At 52.5% G+C, this 19,743-nt stretch overlaps 1 long non-coding RNA gene across 1 annotated transcript; it reads right to left on the reverse strand.

Moving 5' to 3' along the window:
- Positions 1 to 1,197: 1,197 nt before the first annotated feature.
- LOC146766588 (uncharacterized) lies at positions 1,198 to 13,888 on the reverse strand. The gene is made up of 3 exons (XR_014957291.1): positions 4,721 to 13,888; positions 4,500 to 4,590; positions 1,198 to 3,625 (listed from the first exon to the last, which is right to left on the reverse strand). It is a non-coding gene; the product is annotated as an uncharacterized LOC146766588 (long non-coding RNA).
- Between the last annotated feature and the right edge of the window lie 5,855 nt (positions 13,889 to 19,743).

A 19,743-nucleotide genomic window follows, 5' to 3' on the forward strand; every position in this document is an offset into this window, starting at 1 on the left:
AATAATAATAGTAATATTACCAGAGGCTCTTCAGTTAAACTGGAGATGGTGGCCTGAGGGGTGGATTATTTTGGTGGGAGAGCCAGCTCTCCATTCTCCATGACACCTTTCCCACTTCTCCTTTCTCCCCAAGAGCATTTGGAGATGCCAGCCCCAAGGTGTCACGTGTGGGGCCTTTAGCTCAGGACATTCCAGAGGAGAAACTCTTCTGGCTGGTTAAAGGAGGAGGTGGGAGATTGGAATTAAGATTATTTATCCCACGCCCTGCCCACTGTGTTGTGCCATAGGCAAGGGCGGCGGGAAGGACGGACGCTGACGCGCATCCCTCGGTGCAGGGTGGGTGCTGTGAACACCGGGGCTCACCCAGCACCCACAGGCCCCCCCAGCCCTCACACCCTCCTGGCACTCTCTGAGCACAGTATTTCAAACAGCCAGATGTTTGTAGCCAAGCCAGAGCCCTGGCCTTCCCTGCAGGATGTGTTCTGCACACCAGAACAAAGAGACAGTCTTTGCCTCGGAGGATTTGCAATCTAAAGCATCAGTATCCTGTAGGAAAAGCAATTAAAGGAGGCAGACAAGGATCTGACAGGGCCATTCAAAGCAGGATTGCATTTCCTTGAGATTGCTTCAAGTGATCACGATGAGACAATCTAAATTACTTCTGCCCACTGCCAATAAACTGCACAGTTGGTAAATATTTCAGGAATAGTGCCCCTAAGCAAGGATTCTGCTGCCTGAAAAGGCAGAGTCAAATATTTATGTAAAATTCCCTAACCTCCACACCTCCATGGACTTACACCCTGGAGAGACAAACTTTTCCAGGCTCTCCTCTGCCTCACGATGGGTTGCAGGGCAAAGCTGGTGCATCCAGCAGCACCAAAACCTGCTGTTGCTTGTAGGAGCATCCTAAATCCCTGCAGGTCTGCAGAGCTGCGAGTGGTGAGACGTGGGACTGCATCAGACTCTGAGCAGCTCAAGGAGGGTCCTATCCAGAGGGACACCCCATGGCAAGGGGCTCATCCCAGCCCAGGCAAGGAGGTGGTGCCATCTCAGCATCACCTGTCCCAGCTGGGTGTGATCCAGCTGCACTGGCCTTCCCAGGAAAAGCCAGCTCAGGTGTCAGCCTCCTTCTTCCCTTGGGAAGGCCTGGCAGGTGACACATCTCACACACAGATGTGTCACCATGTGACACCCTCTAATTCACTGTGGGTGCGGAGTCTCTGCTCCCTGACAGACCAGGGACTGACGTGAGACACCCCAGGAGGGGCCAGAAGGGCTGGGATGGTCTCTGTGCTTCTGGACATGGGACACCCAAGTGCCCACCTTGGTCACATCCCACTGGACACCCTCACTTCCTCCAAGAGCTCCTTATTGGGTATTTCATGGAATCCCAGAATGGTTTGGGGTGGGAGGAGCCTTAAAGCCCACCCAGTTCCACCCCCAGCCATGGGCAGGAACATCTCCCACTAGACCAGGGTGCTCCAAGGTCTGTTCAACCTGGCCTTGCAGGGATGGGGCGGCCACAGCTTCTATGACCCTTAAACTGGGAAATTATTTTCTTTAGCTGTTTTGTCTCCTTTAAAAGATCTCAGAGTGCTCTGGCAGCGACCACTGAATGGAAATTAAACTAAAAAAAGAAAAATATCCAAAGGCTTTAATGGCTCTTACCCCATTACATGACAGGAGCTGGTCCAAGCACTGTGCAAAGATCACAGCTCTGATCTGATCCCTACTGAAGCCGTTCTAAGGACAGTAAAACCACAAACCTTGGATGCTTGTAGGCCTCCCTCTTGAAAAAAAGGTTAAATTCAATAAAAAGAGGATAAGCGAGAGTGAATTCAGCACATCTCATTCCTAATATCTCTGGCTCTGACTGCACTCACACTGCTGCAAGTCCTGAAGCTCTGGGCATTGTTAAATATGGAATGAGAGTTATGTGTTTGCAAGGAAAATGCTTCAGTCTCCACTAATAGGCAGCAAAATATTTTTATTATACTATATATTGACTTATTTAATGATGATGGCAACAGGAGTGCCAACAAAGTTGTGTAATCATCTCTTTTTTTTAAATTTTGTTTTTCAGCTGCTCAGAAGTTTCATAAAAGCTCCTTGTTTGGTTCGAAATCTTGCAGCTCTCCCCGATGCTGGGGGGTGTCACCGCATGGTTTGGCTGTCACCGAGGAGGGGCCACCCCCTCCATAAAAGCCAGGCTGGATTTCAGGCAGCAAACCCATCAAACACCCCAGGACAAAGCCATGAAAGCTGCTTTGCTCAGGCTGGCTCTGAGCAGAGTGCTGAGTTTGGCAGCCACCAAGCCCTGCTGAGATGGGTTTAGTGGAGCCCAGCTGGGAATCAGGTTTGACAAACCCGTTTCTGGATGTCCAGAGCAGCTGCGTCTCTTTATTCCTCCTCCGAGGTTTCATCAGGAAGACACCACTGCTACGAGGTCTTCACATCCATCCCCACACAAAACACCTTTGGAGGGTGGCTCTTGCCATGGGGTTCCCTCCAGCAGTGAGATTTAGCAGCTCAAACCCCAAAGTTAAGGTGAAGGCTTGGCCATACCTTGGTACTGGCAGCTCCGGCTCCATCCCGGGCGTCATTCCGGGAGGAGAATGTGGGCGTTGCCCAGGACAGGATGGAAAACTGCAATGTCCATCGTACAAAAAGTGCTGGAAACTTTCTGTTTGGAGAAGCCGGAATCAAAACAGTGAAAAGGTTTCTTGGATCACAAGAGCCTCTCCAAACTCCGAGTGTGGGCAGGGAAGAGGTGATTTTGAGCTGCTATCGGCATGAGCCATTGCAAGTGAAATTTGTTTTCCTTGGAACAGGCAAGTCCAACTGGAACAATGGCTGGAATCTGGAATCAACATTTTGCAAGGCAAGATTTTGTTTCATCTTGAAAGGCTGCAACACCTTGAAATATTTTCCAATGGAAATGACTTTATTTTTTTTTCTGCTAGTAAACACAGGAGTCATCCCATCGCAGTTTCCATCCTTCTCTGGCCCTTCCCACTTCAGCAGGAGGGATCCATGGCGCCACATGCAAGAGCAGTGGAGAGCCACCCAACCACCCCATCCAGGGGGATGGAGAGCCATCCAAGCAGTCACCACGGGCACAGCTCATGGAAACACCTTTTTTAATATGGGAAATGGAGGGCAAGACAGTGGGATGCGTTTTGGACTGAGGAGCCATAAGACCTTGGGGGAAGGCCAACAAATTAGGAGAAAAACGGTTCTGAAATGTGACATTTCACAGAACAGGTCAACAGGAGAGCCAGGGATGGTTTTTAAAGTTCTTGGTTTCTACCTGACAGGAGCAGGAGGCTTCTTTGCATCTCCTCTGTGGAGTGGGTGGGAGCAAGTCCCTGTGTACCCACATCCAGAGCACAGGAGGAGCACTGGAGAGAAGCCAAAACCCCTGTCAGTTTTCCATGAAGAAATTGAAAAACAGGTAACAGTTGAGAAATCTGAGTGTTGCTTTGTTGTAGTTTCAGGTTTCTCATACCTGGAGAACTCAATGAACTTCCAACCCCTCTCATCTCCAATCCAGACAAAAACTCTGTTCTTGAAAAGCTTCATCAGCAGAAGAAAGTTGCAGTCTCAGGTTGGCTGAAGCATTACCCTTTCACAATTTCAAAACATTTCCTTTAGATCATGGCTTTTTTAGCACTATGTGATTAGCTCATATTCCTAAACAATCATTTCTGAGCAAAATAATCTGCTGCTGTTTCCTTTCAAAAATGGGCTGAGGACTCTGAAACATCTTCCTCCCCTCATCCCCCCCCCCCCCCCCACGTTCTAAATGATTGTGAAAATCTTTGGGTTTGAAACAAAAGGTGTCCCTTTTGTCCTTCCTCTTTTGAAACAACTTTTAACACTAATGAAAAAAAATCACAGTATTCCAGTCAAACGTGCTGGAAAGAGGATCCTTTCTTTCCTCTTCTCCTTTAGGAGATAGGACAAGGGGGAACAGCTTGGAACTGAGAGTGGGCAGGGTTAGATGAGATACTGGGCAGAAATTCTTCCCTGGGAGGGAGGTGAGGGCCCTGGCACAGGTGCCCAGAGAAGCTGTGGCTGCTCCTGGATCCCTAGAAGTGTCCAAGGCCAGGTTGGACAGGGCTTGGAGCAACCTGGGACAGTGGGAGGTGTCCCTGCCCATGGCAGGGGGTGGCACTGGATGGCTTTAATGTCTCTTCCAAGCCAAGCCACTGTGTGATTCCATGATCCTTCAAGAACATCCTGATGGAGATGATGCTTCAGCTCCCAGACCACCCCACACCTCGTGTCCCCCTGGCTGTGCTGGGGATGGGCTGGAGGAAGGAGCCACTCAGCACCACATCCTTGGACCCAGCCCAGCCCACACAGTCCCTGCAATGTCAGCAGGGGAACCTGACTGCTCCTGGCTGCTCCCAGGAGCCAGGCCACACAAGGGAGTGAGCCTGGAGCAAGGAGCAGGTGTGGTGAGAAGCTGCCAGCTCCCATGACCCACAATTTACCTTCACACTCCACCTGAGCCACTTCAGAGCCACCCGCCAGGTGACTGAGAGAGTGACTGCTCAGCCTCTGCCACGGCTGCTCAGCCTCACCCTAGAAAATGAGGCACATGTTTATTTTTACAGGGAAATCAGTAAATTGTTCTGACAGCCACGATGGAGCACTCCCGCCCAGAAGAATTCCCTTGACCAATCATCTTCCTGATGGGCTTGACTTTACTTACCTTAGAAATTGTTTTGGATCAGGAACATTGTGTTCCTCATCTGTATCTGCCAGCTGAAAGTCAGATGGAGGATCTGTCATAAGGTTTGGATTCCAGAGCAAAAGGCAGGGCTGAGATCCCACCAGCTGGATCCATACTGGCTGGCTGCACAGAGAGCCCACTCCAGCCCTCTCTGACATGCCAGCACAGAGCTGTAAGGGGAGATATATTCCAGTGTAAAAAGGATGTGGCCATCCGTGGTCCCCTGAAGCTCTCCCAAAATCAATCATTTCAAGAGCTGCCAGCTCATGGAGCAAGCTGTCTGTTTTCCCTTGAAAGTGGCATTTTAAAGGTTCCCCACACCCTGAGCAAAAAGAGAGGGACAGGAGTTGCTGTTCTTTAGAGAAGAAACTCCCCTGAGCTACTCACCTGAAGGGAGGACCACGCACTGCTGCCATAGGGATGGGGTGGTAGAGGCCACTGGGGGAGTTTGGCCAGCATTTGGAATTGCAGAGTTATCCTTGAGCTCCCTGCCTTCTTCAGAGCTCCTCGTGAGCTGGAGTTAAGGAGAATTGGCTTCAGCTGGTAGGGGTGGGCACCATCTCACCAGAACAATGGGAAGCTGATGGACATCAACACGCTTTTTGGGGCCAGCTGAGCTCTTCACAAAGAGCCTGTGGGGTAATTTCAGTGGAGGCTGCCCAGCCACCCCATCCCAAGCACTTCCCTTCTTTTGGTGAGGAGCCACTGAAGTCTTACCCCATTCAGACTCCAGCATCCCTGACACCCCAGGGACACCAGGAGCCCCACAGCCCAGTGCTCCCCTCAGCACCATGAAGGGAAAAGCTCTGACTCACACCAAAAGACATGTTCAATGTCTTTTCATCCACACAGTAATTTCACCAAGGGGTCATTTCCTCAATGCCTGTTCCTGTGTTTGACCTCTGGCTTTGCTTTTCCTTCTTTTGCAAAGTCACCCCTCAGCCCAGGTCACACCAGTGAGAAATGTCAACCCACTTCTGGGAACCGCTCCCTGAAACGTGCCCACCTCTGTTATCTCTGTGTTGACATGCTGCTGCTGAAGGAGCCTCTTGACTGGAAACACTCAACTGGGAAGAGAAATGGGACATCCCATCCTGCTCCTGCCTCCTCCCTGCTCCTGTGGGGAATGTCTGTAGGAAACACAACCCTGTCCCTCACAGCTCAGTGGTGAGATTGGCTGTCCTCATCACCAAGGCACCAAACATCAGACAACAGCTTTCCTCATGTGAGGTTTTATTCCAAATTTGAAACACAATGAGCCTGGAAAGACAAAAACAGTGGTTTAAATTTAGGTAGGATAGACTGAGAGGCACCGTCGACACTTCCCCTTCCAGCGACAGCAGTCTGCAGCCAGGAGGAAGCAAACAAAACAGGAGGAGAAGCCGCCAGGCCAGCTGTAGGATGCAGTTGTTGAGGAGATAGCCAAGGAAAGATGATAGCATGATGTTTGTCCCCTGGAGACTCTCTGGACAATGCCTGACTCATGGTTTGCTGCCTGCTCCCCTGCTAGAGCGAGCGGGGCAGGGGATGGAACATAACTGAGATAGGTGGAGCACAGCAGTTCCTCTCTCGCATGACTCAGGCTGTGCCTCCTCCCATCCCCAGAGGCCCTGGCGTTTGGGGTCTTACAGGGATTCAAGCTGCCCTCTCTGTGGGCTCTTGATGTAAGCAGGAGGTTGTAGGCACCTGGAGACTCATCTCCTTTTCCAGTCCCACCAGGTTTGCTCTCAGATGAACGATGTCAACTCAAACCCAGTCTGGGCACAAACAGAGCAGCAGAAGAGGGATGGGGAGATGTCACAAGGAATTAAGGCTCAGCCAGTTCCCCTCTGCTGCCACAAACAGCAGTGCAGACATTGCCTGGTCCATCCATGCATCAGGAAGCAGATTCCTAACTCACCCAAATTAAGGGAAATTCACTCCTTCAGAGGTTGCTGGTGCTGGCACTGGCAGCAGCTGCTGCCCCTCCAAAATGCTGAGGAAGACCCAAGGACAGGCACATCCAACCTGTCCTGTCAGCCAGGAAAACTCCCAGGAGAGATGCCAAGGATATGATGCAAACCTGGGGCTAAGAGGAACCTAGAGGGGAAAGATGAGAGCCTGGTGTGGGCAGAACCCATCAGAGAGGCGGGTACAGGCAGCAGCTCTCTGGCACTTGAATGCAGTTGGTGCCATCCAGATGGACAATGTTTCTGGGTTTTCCTGGAGCAGCGCTGAGCCACGGTCTGGAGACAGATCCTTGGGAAAATAACTATTGATGTAAGACACGGGGCATCCTCCTCCCAGGTCATGGGCACAGAGGGGTTGAAAGAGCAGGATTTGGCTCTCTCTGTGTTCCCCAGGCACCCAGCCTTTCCCTGCCTCCTCCAGCCTGTGTGCCCACAGCCAGCCCTGATCCTTGATGCAGCCAGGACATTTCACAAGAGCGTGGCAGCACCAAACTGGGAGGAATCGTTCTGTGAACAGCCTGTCCAGAGCTGTTGGCTTCCCCAGCTGGACGCCAGCCCGGGACTCCTTGTTCTGCAGCACCAGAGATAAGAGGCAGAGCCACTCATGGAGTGCTGAGCGACAGCCAACACCTCTCCTGGAGGGACCAGCCTTGGGAACATCACCTTCAGCCCCCAAATTCCCAGGCAGGAGAGCAGAAGGTTGTGCCCCTCATCGTGAGGAGGGCACCAGTGCCAAGGCAGGGGCTGCACGTCTCCCACCAGCACCCATGGGGGTGGCTCTCCTCCCAGAGCCCGTGGCCACATTCCAGGGCACACCAGGGCATGGCAGTGCTCTCTCATGTTGGGAACATAGCACTGGGTTGGGTCTCGCTGGAGCGTGGGGTGTTCCAGCTACCTTTGGCACGGTCCAAAGATGCTCCATATGGAGAGTTTGGGACAGCTGCAGTTCCCTGGGGTGCTGCAGGCAGATCATAGAGCCAGTGAATCCCAGGATGGTTTGGGTTGGGAGGCACCTTAAAGACCATCTCATTCCAAAGGCCTGCTTTGGGCAGGAGGAACATCTTCCACTAGACCAGGTTGCTCCAAGCCCCATCTGCATGGAGTGTGCAGGATGTTGTGCTTTGACTGCCAGCTTGGTGTTGGAAGCATTCCTGGGAATCACACAGGAATGGTGAGGACATAAGACCCAGAGTGTGATGTGGGGTTTGATTTAACACACTCAGTGTTTATATGCTGAGGTGCTTTAAGAAGCAATTTATCATTCTTTGCACAACAACACACCCAGGGAAATCCAGCCCCTCTCCAGCTCCTGCCGTGCTGTCCAGGAGCACAAGGTGTCTCTGATGGGTTCCTAGGTCAGCATTTCCCTCTGCAGCACCAAGTCCCTTTCTACTCGCTGGACAGCAACCCAATTCACAGAAGCAGAATCTATGGCACGGGACAAACCCAACAGGTGTGGGGTGCAAAGAGGGAAAGCAGACCTGTAGCTCCTTAGGGCAGAGCCTTCCCCATCACACAGTGCCAAGTCTCAAATGTTTTTTGGCCTCTTTCTCAATCCCCATCCCAGGAATTCTCACCTGGGCTACTGGCACCTCTTCAATTCAGAAAGGTGCCAGGACAGGGGATTTTTGAAGCCTTCATGGATAATTCCCTTTTTCTTGGGCCAGGTGATACTGGGACATTCTCCTGCAGCATCCAAGGAGAAAGGTAAACAGGACACTCGATGGATTAAAACAGAGGGTGTGTGCTCTTTCTTGGCAAGTATTTTGAAAAGGCTGACTGGAATGCTGGTATGGCTTCCTCTGGACTGGGAATGTCCCCTGCCACTGCTGGGACTTGGGTTGGGACCAAAGAGGTGGCTGTGTTGGTAACACAGCTGGAGGAGAGGAGACATCTGGGTGGTGGGCTCTGTTTTCTCCCACCTTTACATGTGTACAAGAAACTCTTGTAGGAAGGGTTCTCCTCAGGAAGGATTCAGGAAGAAAATCAATTATTTCAGCAGAGAAAAGCCCAAAGCAAGTGTACACACAGGTAAAAGCAGATCCAAACAGGTTTTTCTCCCAGATTCAGTTCCTCAATTACATGGGAATGTGTTCCACTCAAACTCAATGGAAAACAGCAGAAATGAGACCGATAAGAGGCAGAACTTGGGGAAAGCATTTTTTTTTTTTGATCAAACACCACAGATTCAAGCAGAGGAATGGGTTTCTAAAAAAGCTGTGGCTGTCGCATCCCTGGAAGTGTTCAAGGCCAGGCTGGACAGAGCTTGGAGCAAGCTGGGATAGTGGAAGGTGTCCCTGCGCATTGCAGGGGGGGAAATGAGATTTAAGGTTCTGTTCAACCTAAACCAGTCTGGGATTCCATGTTCCACATCCACAATGGAACACAAAGGACAGGCCCCTTCCCACCTGAATCATCCTGTGATTCCAAGGTTTAATGCTCCAGATGGAACGATGGCTCTGTGAGATGGAAACCAGTGACTCAGTCGTATGCCAAGCGAGGACCAAAGAGCTGCTGCCCCAGCTGGGCTGTGCAGACAGTGAAACACAGGTGCCAGAGGGGAAACCCCTGTGTCCCACAGCAGGACATTCCATGGCTTCCCATGACCAGGGAGGGATGGATGTCTAATGTGCAATCTGTTGGTCCCTCTTCCCATGGAGCTTGGGAGTGTGGTGGTCCTTTTCCATGACAGATGGAAATGAATTAGGTACAAGTACAATATTTTCCCTGCTTCATTGTTTCCAAGCCCTTTCAGAAGCTGAGTTTCCAAAGAGAAGGGTGGATTGGCATCACCTTAATGAAAACTAATTAAATATAATTATTTAGCCCTTGGAAAATATTCCGGCTCCACCAGGAACACCCTGCAGTTGGCTTTTAAAAGGCAGGAAGAAAGTCCTTTTCCAGAAGCAGGTTTTCATATCAGCTGATGAGTTGGGGAGAGCTTCTCATTGAGGTCTTCCATGCTCACAGAAACCAGATTGGCCAAGAGTCTGGCACAACCAACCTGAGTCTAGCATTCTTGAGGCTGAGGAACAGCCTCTTCCACCCAGTTTCACAGATTTAGGAAGTCTGCAGAGAGGTGGGTAGAGTGAGGGGGGAAACTTCACCCACATCTTCTGATTTTTCTCTGAAAGCTGCTGGATTTAGGGTTGAAGAGGTGTAAGATAATTGCTCCCAAAACATTCTCTGCTAGCAAAAACCCCCAAAACCACACAACCAGCCACACATCTGCACTGATGAACTCTGTTTGATGATGAACGTTCTGTCTGATGAACTCAGCAAACAGGAAAGGCCATTTCTCAGAAGTGAAGGGTCAGGGTAAGCCCCTGGTTTGGAGAAACGGATGAGCACCGAGCTAAGTTTGAGTTACTAGAAAGGCTAAGAAGCCTGGGTTCTAAGAATGTGCTTTTTATGTATGTTACTTTTCTCCTCTGCTATCCCACAGCTCTGCCTCTGTTTCCCTGTGTCCCCCATCTCAGCACCAAGGACCCTCAGTGCTCAGTGGTCCAGGCAGAAAAGGATGGGGAAAATCCTTCTGACCTCTCCCTCCTTGGGATGCTTCTTTGTCTTTTCCCTCCTTTTCTTGGGAGTTGAATTATCCCAGAGCCCTTTGCATTTCATTCAAGAGGATCTCTCCATAAACATATCCCAGGCTGCCCAGAGCAGCTGTGGCTGCCCCATCCCTGGAATGTCTGAGGCCAGGTTGGACGAAGCTTGGAGTAACTTGGGATAGTGGAAGGTGTCCCTGCCCATGGCAGGGGAGGAAATGAGATGAGCTTTAAGGTTCTGTCTGACCTAAACCAGTCTGGGATGCTGTGATCCACACCTGGAGCCTTGCCACCACATGGGCAGGTGTGGCAGGGTGGGATCCATGCTGGCAGCTCAGGCACAGGACAGGACACTGCCCGCCTGGGCTTCGGAGCCCATCCAAATGGAGGAAGCCATGAATGGAAAGGCTGGGCTGGGTTCTTAGCACCAGCTGTGCTCTTCCCAGAGCTGAAAGAACAAGAAAAAGGAATTGTGTGTTGCAAAACCATTGGAATCTGCAAGGTCATGGTGGAGAACAGACCCAGCCTGGCCAGGCTTTGCCCAGAGGGAGCCTCGTGACCAAGGTGGATGGCTGCAGAACCAAAACCCCTGCATTATCAGATGTCAGCCTTTCACAACTTTACTTCCATGGAAAACATGTGATTTTTTATTGTAAAGAGCCCAGAGGAACCAGCTCTCATGAAGACAATCCCTGGCTCCTGGGACCAGTGAAACAATGGGAGCTCTTCAGGAAGCTGAGCCGAGCCTGTGCCAATGTTTTTGGGCCATCAGTGTTTCAAAGAGGGGTTTGGGACTCCTGGTCCTTGACCACCAGGGAGGTGGAATCTGCCACTGTAGCTCAGGGAGAAAGCCAAATCCTGATGAGATGCTGCTGTTTAGCAGTGACAGTGATTAGGTGACTCTCCCTCCCGTGCAATGATCCACCAAGGCTGGCAGCCCCTCCTGGGGAAGGCCCAGGCTCAGCCCAAACCCAGACTGGGGTGTTTTGGAGAGGGAACAGCCCAGGATCCCCTCAGCCTCTGCAAACCCAGCTGAACCAGCAGCTACTCAACCCCCACAGCATTCATAGAGGTTACAAAGATGACCCCCAAAAAAAAGCTGAAGCACAGATCCCACTTTTTAATGGACAAGAGGGCTGAGGGATTCCAGAGAAGAATGGAATCAGGGATTCCATGCCCCACTCTGACCCCTCGCCCTTGTGCCACCAGGATGCACCTTTTCCATGCAATCACTCAGTTCCCTGTCTCATCTTCCCAGGTGAGCACAAGTTTTGTAAGTCACGGCTGAAATCACAGCACCTGCCAACACCGGGGTCATTGGAGCAGTAGGTCAGGCCTGTAGGAGAAAGCAACACCTTTTATCAATATTTGTAACCAAAATACCATGTCTCCTCCTCAGCCTCATCTTGCTAAAAGTGTGCACAAAACTTCTCCTAAGCTGCATTTCTAGGGAAGCTTCTGGCATGCTTGTAATAATTTCCTCTGATTTGTTCATTATGTTGATATTCAAACTGCCTTCAGCATGGTCAGAACTGATCATGGATTTCTAAAGCTTGGGCTGGGCTGCAGAGCTTGTCCTACACCCCCAGCTACAGAAATGTGCACATGTGAAGTCTTGGCTGGAATATTAGACAGAAAATATTGTTGGAGTATCAGCAAGAAAATAGTGGGGTTTGTCACTGCACCCTGGGGCAAGGTGGACAAGAAGATAAGGTCATACACAGAGGATGCACATTTAAGAAAAGTGATCAAAGGAGGCTTTTTGAGTAATCAAGTGCAATTTTCATCTCTGTCACAGAAAACTTGAGTTATATAGCCCAAATGTACCCTCTGGAGCAGAATTTCAAGGAAGAGAAACTCCCTGCATATTTTTGGATGCCTCATTTACTAAGAGAGGGCTGAATCACAGCATTTGACTAATTGCAGTGTGGAATCCAGCTTTCTCCAGAAAAACTCATCATGGCACAACTTGTGCTACTTCCCCCCCTCTGGACCAAGCCATGGTTGATGGTTCCCCAGAGATCTGAAAACTGAGACACTTTGCTAAAACCCTTGCCTGGTGGATATCATCCAACTTTCAGTTTCCAAGGCCTCAAAAATATGTGCTCAGGAAGCAACACAGCCCCATGCCAGTGGTGCAAACACAACCAAAGGCAACCTAAGGCAAGATGTCGTGTAATTTACTCCAGGGTTACTCAGGTTCTTTTGTGCTGACAGGGGTGAGGGGCAAAAGAAAACAACTTGCATTTGAGAAATGGATTATTTACAGGGTTCTTTGACCCCCCTGGCTTTCAGCTCAGGACCTAGAATGGCTTTCAGGGCTTTCCACTTCTCAGGTTGAGCCTCAGTCAGGTTGAGCCTCAGCACAGTTGCCACCAAGTTGCTTTCTAAGCCAGGAAAAATAAAATCCCTTTGGAGCTATTTGTGATAACTCCTGACTTCCTCTTCTTTTGTCTCCTCACTCCCTGGGTTGCTGCCTTTTTTTTTTTTTTTTTTAAATATAAAATATTTTTAAGGATGTTAAAGCAGAGCAGCCCAGCCCAGGGAGTGGAGCAGCCTGTGCCAGGGCTGGCTGCTCTGTGCCACAGGACAAGAGTGATTTCCCTGCAGGAAGGGTTGACTGCCTTGGCCAAAGACCTCGAGCTGCTTGGGGAGCAGGAGTCCTGCAGCAGAGCAGACAGGATTTCCAGCTTGGAGAACAATTCCCATCAGGATGTGTTGCTAAGGTCACGAGTGGAAGCAGCAATGATTTCCATGCCAAGACTCTCCAGAGCTTTATCCAGGCTCCAAAGGTAAGTGAGGCTTTGCAAGACAGACACAAGGAAGCTGGACCTGGACCAGCCCTGCAAGGAGAAACAACGGATGCTCAGCATTTCCCAGAGCACTGAGTACCACATGGATCACCCTGGCTACCTGTGGATTCCTGGGGGCAGGATCAGTCCACAGGAGACACAGGGTGTTGTTCCCATAACCTATTCCCATAACCTATTTCCTTCATGAGGAGAGCAGCAGAGCTGAGTTGACCAAAGCCAAAAGTGACACAGGCATGGCTTCCAAGGAGCATCCTGAAATGTCCCCTTGAGGCAGGACAGTAATGTCCAAAGTGATGCAATCCAGACAGGGGCAAGCAGCTTTTTAATGACATAGAGAGAAGGGAGGGACAGATCCACACCTCCTCCTTAGGCCTTGAGACAAGGATGAGAGGAGAGCAGCTGTCACCCAGCAGCACAGGCAACACCCAGCTTCCCACAGCAGTGCTCCCAGCTGGCCCCATGGGATCAGAAGGGCAGGGCTGATGCTTCCAGGGCACACACAGACCCTCAGCATGGTGGGGAAGGGAATCCAGCAGCGATTCCCAGCAAGCTGGGCACACAGGGTGGCATTTTCCTGCATCAGTGGCGGTGCCCAGCCAGGCAGGGCAGGCTGTGAGTCAGCAGAGGAGCGGCGTCCCCTGGCACTGCACCCCTTGTCCTCTCTCCAGCTCCTCCCTCTCCTTCTGCCTGCTCTCCTGCTGTGGTTTCAGAGTGATGTTTTCCTGCTAAGCCCACGTGTGCGGAGACTTGCCCGTTCTTCCCCAAAAGCCCCCTGAGCCATGGCATTGACGTCAGCGGCGCTCCAGCTGTCAAACAACGGAGATTAAGGCTTGGCAGGCGGTGCCAAGCCATGGAGAGCGTGTGCCTCCCCGGGCAGGTGAGCAACATTCCCTGCCAGGGAGGAACAGGCACATTGCATCAACCCGTCCGTGCACCTGGGCACCTGACCTGGCCTGAGCCCCAGTCTGGGTCCTGGGGGAGCTGGGCCATGCCCCGGGGCTCACGGTCCCACCGTGCCCAGGGCAGAGCCCTGGCAGGGGCTGCCGTGGCTCCAGCCCATGGGAGAGCTGTCCTGCGTGCCAGGGGATGTGCAGGGCCAGGAACAGGCCCGGGGCTCGTCCCTCCCTGCTCTGCCCAGCGCAGGGACAGAGGCCACGACGTGCTGCCTCTTGCAGAGCGGCGGCGCAGCCAAGGCCTCGCTCCCCGCTCGGGAGCTTCAGCCCTGGGGCTTCTCCTGGAGCAGACAGACATCTTCAGGACGCTCAGTCCCGACCCACAGCAAGAGTCTGGGCAACAGGGAATGTCTGGCACATGGCCAGGCTGGCACCAACTTGAGAGAGCAGCTGGAAAGACTCCTGGAAAACAGGAAGGGAGCTGCTTCGGGTTACCAAGTTTGGCCATCCCATTGTCCTGGCTTTGCACGCCAACCTTCGGTGCCCCACTGCCAGCAGGGCTGCCAGGACCTGTCTTTTGCCAAAATAAAGGCAGGAGAACTGCAAACACCAAGGTCACCCAGCACTGCCAATGTAACTCAGCTCCCAGGCTGGGCTCAAGAAGGACCTGGGGGCCCTCAGGGCCACAGGACAGACAGAAACATCCTTGTGAGCAGAGCAGAACCTGAGCCACCAGCAGGGCACCAGCCTCCCTCCCAACCTTCACTCCTCACCAAACAAGCAGAGCCAGGAGGTCAGAGAAACATGATCTAAAACAGGAACCACAGGATGTGACAGCTCCAGCACAAGCTACAAACCTTGTGGGGCTCATGCCCTGATTTCTGGGAAGATCTCCAGCTTGGTGTGTCTCCTGCTCCAACTGCAGGATCCCGCTGGCACTCTGGGTCTCACCAGGTGCAGGAGGGAAGCACGTGGCTCACCCAGGTGGGACAGACAGCGCTGCCTGGGGACAAGGGCACAGCACACCCATGGACATGGACAGTGTCCAGGTCCTGCCACTCCCTCCACGGCAGGCTGGGAACGCCAGACCCCAGGCACCAACAGCAGAGCCAGGCCTTGGCATCTCCTTGTGCCAGGGCTCCTGTAACTCACCCTGCCCATGGGAATACCTGTTGGTGAGGTCCTGCCCCTAACCAGGACATCGGGAGATGCTCCCTGTGCCGGGCTTCCCTTCTCCAGCTCCAAGCATGAGGTCAGGCCCAATCCAAGCTGACTGTGTTTGCTGGAGCCCCTGCTCTGCAGCCCAGCCAGGGTTCAGAGTGCAAGACAGAGGTGCCCAGGGCAAGAGCTGCTCCAGCTGCAGCAGGCTGGCAGGGACAGCACTTTCTCATGGGCTCTGTTGACTTCTCCTCCCGAGTGGTCCCTGCTGTGGTGGGATTCAAGGGCCCCTGTGTGCTGCCCCTCTCACGCCCTTCACACCAACCCTGCTGGCAAACCTCCCCTTTCACCCACACTTATCAGGGGCCTGGCCCAGCGTGCCCGGATGGGAGGGGTGCAGATGTCCCGTTTGAGTCCTTCCCATTTGTTCTCCCTCAGGACACTCTCAAAGGAAACCCCTGGAAGTCATTGTTCTATTTTGGTCCCAGGAGGGCATCCAGCACGGCTCCCGTCAGGAGGGGCTGTGCTGGAGGAAACGGCTCCAGGAGAACACTCTGACCAGAGCAGCCCAGGGGCAACATCCAGCACCAAGTCCAGACAACCACAAACACATCGTGCCCACCCTCCTGGAGCGCCTGCCCAGGCCTGACAAGTCACTTTAAACATTTCACATCGCTCCCACAAAGAAGGTTCCCCCCAGGAGCTGGGATGGCAGGAGGGATGAACAGTGTCATGACTCAACGTGAGCCAGGCCTCCTCCTCTCTGCAGGAACATCACCAGCACTGCTGGACACCAATGCCTGGAGGGGACAGGAGCAGAGGAATGGAGCACTGGGAAAAGCAGCAGCTGCCACCAACGGGCTGAGAGAGCCAGGGGTGTTCATCTGGAGAAGAAAAAGTTTGGGGAGACCTTATTGCAGCCTTTGGGTCTTACAGGGGCTCATAAGAGAGAATGAGTTTTTACACAAGAAAAGAGGGATAGGATAAGGGGAAAGGGTACTAAACTAAAAGAGAAGAGATTTAAATTGAATAGTGGGAAAAAATTGCTCCCTGTGAGGGAGGTGAGGCCCTGGCACAGATTTCTCAGAGAAGCTGTGGCTGCCCCATCCCTGGAAGCATCCAAGGCCAGGCTGAACAAGGCTTGGAGCAACCTGGGATAGTGGAAGGTGTCCCTGCCCCTGGCAGGGGGTGGAATGAGATGGGACTTTAAGGTCCCTTTCAAAGCAAACCATTGTGTGATTCTACAAAAAGCCCAGGGTGAGATTTTTCACAGAAAGCTGCACTGAACACCCCACCCTACCAAGGCACCCTCCAAGTAACACCCACTGTGCCCACAGAGCCACAGTGTGACATCAGCTCTGCCTTTCTGGCTGGGCTCTGGGTCACTGCAAGATCCTCACAGCCCAGGAGACCCTTTCCCAGCACCTCCTCTGCTGCTGAGGCTCTTTTCCTGCCCCCATGGCTCCCTGGATGGAGATCCCTTACTGTAAGGACGCAGTCCAGGGCAGAACACGCTGAGCCATCCTGACACAGCAGCTCAGCAAACTCCTGGCTCCATCCCAGTGGTGGGGACAGGTGACAGGCAGCCACACTGGCACTGTGTCACTCAGCTCTGACATTTGCTGCTCCTCAGCTCTCCCTGCATATCCTCAAAGATATCTGAATTTCTCCCAGGTCCAACTCCCCACCCACACCAGGAGCATTGGTCTGGATGACCATTAAAGGTCCTTTACAACCCAAACCATCCCACGATTCCCTCGTGTGTTCCCCACTGGGTTTGTGATCTTCAAAATATTCAAAGGTTTTGGTCTTATCCAAGTTTTCTTCCATCTTCCAGGCTGAAGCTTTCCTGCTGCCCCAGGTCTTCTCTGGGCACTCACCTTCCACAGCAGAGCTTTCCAAGAAAAAGCTTAACCGAAAATCTCTGGCAACATGGACTTCGGCCAGAAAGAAAACAACAAGCAAACATAAAAATACCAACCAGGCCCATCAGCATTTCCACTAAATGCCAGGGTGAAGGAAAAGGAAGGACCAAGGTTTGTTTTCATTCTCAGGGAGTTGCGCAAGAGCCGCGGCCCCACGTGCGGCCGAGCCCATGGCAGCCCTTTATCTCCCTCAGCAAACAAACACCGAGCCACCTGCGAGTGTAGCTACTCCCTCAGGCCCTTGGTGGATTCCCCAGAAGTGGGTGAAACCTTTTGTACCCAAGAATCCAGGTCAGACAGAAGGGGGCAAGAAGCAAGTAGCAGATGCTTCAAGGAGAAGATGCCGCCAGATGGAAGAAGAGGAATGTTCCTAAGTGTAAATTCCTTCTGGCAGAAACAGAAACTTTAACATGTTCTCAAAATGTTTGTTTTTCCCTTTTAGAGAACACCTACCTCCCACTCAACCCTGTGATGAACACCATCCAAGTTGTCATCCTGTGAATGCTGGAAAGAATGTTTAAGGGCTGGGGATTCACAGGGTGGTGGGCATCTGTTGTTAGATCAATTTTGTTACTCCTTATTATTTTGTTCCTTGTAACCTTGGCGTTCGGGATCCTGTGTCACTTGATTTTCAAAGCTATCAAGGGTCTCATACCTTCTGCCTCAGAAGTCAACCACATAGAGCTGGCTAACCTGAGGAGGCCTGACTACACCACCAATTGTAGGTGGTGGGAAACCCATACTCAGGGTTGAATCGAGCCCAGTGAATTCCTGCAACCTTGTTTAACAAAGAAGGGGGAGGTGTTACAGCAAGCTCATGGGCACTCTGTGCCCCCTTCCCCGGGACCCTGTGACTCTGATCAGATAACCCTGGACCCCTGTTCCTGCCCTGACAGGGTTGGATGAGAGCCAGAGAATCCCACCCTGTCCAAAGCCTAGATAAACCCCTGACATTTCCTGTTCGCCCTCTTTTGCCCCGCTCTCCCCATGGACATCACAGAATAAAGAGAGCTGAACCGACATATCTCAGGGTAAGAGCCTCTTTTGGAAATCTTTGCCATCTCCTGATATTCCTCCCCTCACAGCCTCGGATCTCTGGGCTGGTGTGATAACTTAGGGAGCTGAGAGGGGGGGGAAAACATCAGTTGGCACCCAACGTGCACAGGGAGGACATTCCAGGGCTCAGCCTCATCCTGGAGCACACGGAGCCACCCTGCCTGGAGCCAGGGATGCCAGCAGGCCACGGCCCCGCAAGGCTCTGCGGCACCAGGGAGGTCCCCAGGGATGGCCAGCCGTGCAGGTGACACCTGCCTGCTCTTCCCAGCCCAGGTGTGACTGTCCTCTGTGCTGCTGGCTGGGGATCCCTCTGCCAGAGGCAAGCTGGTGACCTTGGCGTGATGGGGGAGCATCCTTAGTGCCCTGCTCCCAACAGTCATGGAATCCTCAGGGTTGGGAAAGTCCTTTGAGATCATCAAATCCAACCATCAACCAGCACCAGAGTTCACCACTAACCCGTGGCCTCAAGTGCCACATCCACACGTTTTGGGAACACTTCCAGGGATGGTGACTCCACCATTTCCCTGGGCAGGAAGAAATTTTTGATAGTATCTAGTCTACTATCTTCTTTTGGAACAGCCCTGGACACAGCAGCAGGGACAGGTGACTCAGTGCTGGGCTGGAACCCTGGGGGACATTCAGGAAGCAAAGCCAGCTCCTTCCTGGGGATTCCACACCTTGCTGGGGTCAGAGGGTAATGCAGACGTGTTTTGCTCCAGGTTCTGACATTCCTGGGAGCTTAGAAAAGGTGCTTTAGAAGCCTGCCAGCCCTCCTGACCCCTTGCTGCCTCCTGCCAGTGTTGGCTCAGGTGCTGCCATGCAGGTGCTGCTTTGTTTGCCCAAGGCACCTGGAGGAGCTGCCCCGTGGTCATTGGAGCTGTGCCAGCTGCTCCCACCTCTCTCCAGGCCCTACCCAGGCCCCTGCCCTGCCCAACAACTTTGTTGTTTCTGGAGGCCTCCCCACAAAGGGTGCAGCTCCCTCCCGTTTGTTTCCTTCAGCTCAGAGCATCGCTCCTGCTTCCCTCTCTGAGCACATCAGCCACCTGCCTTTGTTTGGACAAGCTGAGGAATGAGGCTCTCAGGGCTGCAGCGTGCCAGGCTGGAACGTGCCACCCACAGGGACAGCTTGGCACAGAGCTGCAACGGGGGGGAAGCACATTTTGAACATTTCAAGCAAGTTCATGAGCCTTTGGTGGCATCAAACCCTCTGCAGTGGAACCAGGATGCAGCCCAGCAGTGCAAAACTACGCCAGGGCTGGAGCATTCCGTCCCCAAAGTGCGGCCAGAGGGCTTGGGGAATGTTGGATCTCTTTGGAGCAGGGGGGCCCACACACACAAATTGGGTTTACAGCCCATTTGACAGCTTTGCATGACTCAGTCACAGAGGAATTTACCCCAAAGGTCCCTGATGAAGGAAATCCTGATGAAGGGTGAGTGGGATGGCCACAGCCACGTTTTGCAGAGGATTCACAGGGCAGGGAGAAGAGAGACCACTTTGCACCACATCCCACCAGGGTTCACCAATGGGGGCTGCACATTCCAGGTCCTCCTGTGCCAGGAGAAAGGGGGTCTCTGTCCAGATTTTCACTCTCATTGACCTTTAAGGACCACCTGGAGCAGCCCCGTCCAGCAGTCCCAGGGCATGTGGGTTTTACTCTCC

This window comes from Lonchura striata, chromosome 9 (genome assembly GCF_050655825.1).
Source record: "Lonchura striata isolate lonStrDom1 chromosome 9, ASM5065582v1, whole genome shotgun sequence".
NCBI lineage: Eukaryota > Metazoa > Chordata > Aves > Passeriformes > Estrildidae > Lonchura > Lonchura striata.